This window comes from Triticum dicoccoides, unplaced genomic scaffold, assembly GCF_002162155.2.
Source record: "Triticum dicoccoides isolate Atlit2015 ecotype Zavitan unplaced genomic scaffold, WEW_v2.0 scaffold20519, whole genome shotgun sequence".
Classification (NCBI taxonomy): Eukaryota; Viridiplantae; Streptophyta; class Magnoliopsida; order Poales; family Poaceae; genus Triticum; species Triticum dicoccoides.
The window spans coordinates 170,298-174,864 of NW_021235939.1; the positions used below are offsets into that span (position 1 = coordinate 170,298).

General features: G+C 46.9%; 1 pseudogene; it reads left to right on the forward strand.

Annotated features, from left to right (window-relative positions):
- Positions 1-2,321: 2,321 nt before the first annotated feature.
- LOC119345097 lies at positions 2,322-2,882 on the forward strand (annotated as a pseudogene).
- The last annotated feature ends 1,685 nt before the right edge of the window (positions 2,883-4,567 follow it).

Sequence of the window (4,567 nt, forward strand, 5' to 3'; positions counted from 1 at the left end):
TTTGTTGGAAACTAGATTTGATGCACTTTCCAACCCAATTGGAATCACCTTCAAATTCGTTCGGAGCGTTGAGTTGTGGACGAAACAATCTGATGCTGCAGCAGAATCCGAGTCAAACTACAAGTCCAAAGGTGTTACATCACCTCCACTTGGGCCCATTGGCCTTGTACGACCTAGATTTAGTTTTAGGCTGCCTTGGGACGTCCTCCCACCTCCTTGGCCGCCACCCCTTGCTCCTATATCAGTAGATCCATCTAGTAGCTTTTCCTTGGGTTTTGTTTAGATTAAAAGTTCGCCATAGCTGCAACTTCGCGTACTTCGTTTGTGTTCAACGACCAGACAAAGGCGTCACAGAACCCCACCTTGATCAATAAAGCTTTCATCTTATATTCGCAATATCCAGATTGCAATCTCAGTTTCTTGCTTGTTCTTCGTTTGCTCGCAGGAAACAGACCCTCGTGGTCAGGTTGATCGTGCTCCGGCGTGGTCAATAACCTCTCGGAGTTGGTTTAGCGATTGCTAAGGCGCGACGTCCTCGCACGTTCGTAGTCGGATCGTCAAAGTCGACTTCCACCAAAGCGATATCCATCATCTCATCGAAAGACGGGACACCTTAGCCTCTATCAATAGGTAGCTATTCCGGCTCGGACGGGGACCATGAACGTCGGTGGGAGAAACCCTTGGGTCTATAACTCTATCAAACGGCTGTGGGGAACTGAACACTCTTCCCAGTCACCCGGCTTGGAGCGAGGGGAGAGAAGAAGAGTTGCGGTGACCGGCCATGTTGGAATGGTTTTTCCGGAGTGCTTTGTTGGATGCTTGCTCAAGGGAAGAGGGTGAGGTTTGGATCTGAGAATCCCCGTCTCTTCAAATAGATGGTTAACCCGCCGGACCGTGGGTGGAAAATGCAAAAATGCCTCGGCTCCTCGCATTCGCTCGACACGTGGAGGTGATCATTATTGAAGCACGGAAGCCGAGGAGTACAACATTGATGGGAAGCCGGACACTATTCGTCGCAACTGGTATTTTGGAGTATTCGGAGGAGGAACCCGCCTTGCAATGCCGAAGACAAAACTACGCGTCGGACTTATCATCATTGAATCCTGGTTCAGGGGCTACTGAGGGAGTCCTGGATTAGGGGGTATCCGGACAGCCGGACTATATACTTTGTCCGGACTGTTGGAGCGTGAAGATACAAGACTCAAGACTCCGTCCAGTGTCCGGATGGGACTCTACTTTGCATGGAAGACAAGCTTGGCGATCCGGATATTATATTTCCTTCCTTGTAACCGACTCCATGTAAACCCTATCCTTCTCCGATGTCTATAGAAACCAGAGAGTTTAGTCCTTAGAGGGAAGATCACAATCATAATCATCATAGGCTAGCTTCTAGGGTTTAGCCTCTACGATCTCGTGGTAGATCAACTCTTGTACTACTCATATCATCAATATCAATCAAGCAGGAAGTAGGGTTTTACCTCCATCGAGAGGGCCCGAACCTGGGTAAACATTGTGTCCCTTGCCTCCTATTACCATCAACCTAAGACGCGTAGATCGGGACCCCCCCTACCCGAGATCCGCCGGTTTTGACACCGACACAATTCACTTCTGGATTTGAAATCACTGCTTATACCTGGTATTGGGCATACAAGAACATTCTGTAGTATTAGTAAGAGGAGGAAGGGTTAAGTATCTTTGAACTCGGTGTGAGATATCGCATTGTTCGAGCTGGATGCAGTCGCTGTAAAGAATCATCAACAGGGCGTTCTAGTGCGTTGTAAATTCTTATCCAAGACTTGTATCATTTGATGATGCCATGTGAATCAAGCAACAGGAGAAGGAACCAATAACGGAAGTTTCGTAAAGGGACTAGAGCAGACTACCACGAGACAGAAGATCTTCTTTCTAAAGAGATTCGATTCGGAACACTTATATGTCCAAGGTCAATATGGAAATTCTTTCATAGGTTTCCCCTTACTTTGTTCGTGTCAACAAACAATTCGAAATACCTCGTATTTTTCAGAACAAGTCCGAGTCAAATAGCAATGATTCGAAGAACTTCTTTTTCCATTACACTATTTCAGAAACCTAAGGACTCGATCGTATGGATATGGAAAATACAGGATTTCCGATCCTAGCGGAAAAGGAGGGAAACAGATACTCGATTTAAAGTGAGTAAACTGAATTCCATACTCGATCTCATAGATCCCTATAGAATTCTGTGGAAAGCTGTATTCGATGAAAGTCGTATGTACGGCTTGGAGGGAAATCTTTCCTATCTTTCAAGATCCACCCTACAATTTGGGGTCAAAAAGCAAAAAATATAAGTGATTTTAGCCCTTATAAAAAGAAAACGGATTCTTGAACCTCTTTCACGCTCATGTCACGTCGAGGTATTGCAGAAAAAAGAACTGCAAAATCCGATCCAATTTTTCGTAATCGATTAGTTAACATGGTGGTTAACCGTATTATGAAAGACGGAAAAAAATATTTGGCTTACCAAATTCTCTATCGAGCAGTGAAAAAGATTCAACAAAAGACAGAAACAAATCCACTATTGGTTTTACGTCAAGCAATACGTGGAGTAACTCCCAATATAGGCGTAAAAACAAGATGTAATAAAAAAGGATCGACCCGGAAAGTTCCAATTGAAATAGGATCTAAACAAGGAAGAGCACTTGCCATTCGTTGGTTATTAGAAGCATTCCAAAAGCATCCGGGTCGAAATATGGCTTTCAAATTAAGTTCCTAATTAGTAGATGTTGTCAAAGGGAGTGGGGGTGCCATACGCAAAAAGGAAGTGACTCATAGAATGGCAGAGGCAAATAGAGCTCTTGCACATTTTTGTTAATCCATGAACAGAATCTATGTATGTAGACACATGGATCCATACATTCAGATTTGATTTGATCCGTACATATTCTAATGTGTAAACATATTCTAATAGAGCTCTTGCATATTCTAACATTTTGTAATCACTATATCCTAATCTCTACCTCACCTCCCAAAGTGGGGCTTAGTTGTAAAGTCATCATGTAAAGATCTCATGTAAATTGTAACCCCAATTATAGTAATACCAAAATAGTTGGAGGTTCTCCTACTGTTAAAGGTTCAACAAAAATCACAAAGGCCATATTTAAATTCCAACAAATTTGGAATTAGGGTCTGAGAGGGTTTGAGTTGATGCAAATGACGTCTTGTCCACTAACAAAGACATGAGCAAGGTTTTGAAAGGTTGGAAATGACAAGCAGTCTCAGAGTCATCCAGCAAAACTCAGGGGAAATATTTTGAAAATGAGTTCCAGGAAGGAATAACAACACAAAATTGATAACCCAATTTTGGGGATGGTACACTCACGCAGGGGGCTGGGTTGGGGACTGCGTTGTGGGCTGGACTCCGGGCTAATGATGATGGTCTCCGACACTCTTGCGGTGCTTCCCGGGGGCTCGTCGCCCGTCGAAGTCTTGGCTTTCTTCGCCATCCTTTGCGCCAACGTCTCCATGTGTCTACGGGGATAGGCCAAAGTAAGAACAAATAAGATAAGCAAAACCAAAAACTCAGGAGATAAAGGAGGCGGCAGGACACTTACTCGTCTCCTTCTGGGCTCTCTTATCTCTCCGGGCTAAAGGCACAGAGGTCGAAGTCGACCTCCGCTGTAGCATCCATGCGAGGGGTGGAAAAGGGGACCTGGGTCGCTTGGTGGTGGCAGGGGTGGCAGGCTGATGTGGGCCCACCTCGGTTGCTGGTGCCGTCGTGCGAGCAACCTCCGCTGCTTTATTTACCTCCGCGGTCACGCGCCCTGAACGACGCACGGGTTGTTGTTGAGGTTTTTGCCGCTGTGCAGCCTTGCCGGCTGCCCCTTGCCTGGAACCTTGCCACTCGAGGAAACTTGCTGGACTGGCTCGCTGGAGATGGCTTTCCGAAGAGTACGCCTCTTCTTCTCTAGAGCTGTGGGCTCCTCATGCTGCTGCTCCTCGACTGCATCTTCGATAGAAGAGTCCCTGGCAACTGTGCCACTCTGCTCCCTAGCAGTTTCCTCCTGCTCGAAAAGGTTTCTCTCTTCACTGGCTTCCTCTTCCACGAAGCCAATGTTGCTGGCCTCTGCGGCAAGACTCGCATCTTCCGCCCTGCTGGCGATGTGTGCTATTTCTTCGTCAGTAGTTGGGCGGATGAAGTTCGACTCATCCCGGATGGTCCTCTCTGACAAGTTGTCAAAGAACTCCTGTGCGCTCTCCGCGGATGGCTCGACCCAAGTTCCGTCAAGGCCGTGGGCGTTGAACACCGGCATCATGGATATGATTGAGGACAGAACAGAGTTGTTGCACAGGGGAACGATGCTTGCCGGCAACTTGAACGGCCTGTCGGCCCTGAACAGCTTGTGGTAGAGAGATGTGTGCTGCATGACCGTCAAGTTGTTATTCAAGCCAGGGCGCAGCCTCATGATATCCGATGCGTTTCAAAACTCCCAGGGTAGCCTCCCTTTTATTTTGCAGAGGGGCTATGCGGCGGCGGAGGAAATCAGCGTTGACCATCTCTATCGTGAGGCCGGCAGCTTTGAGGCGCTTG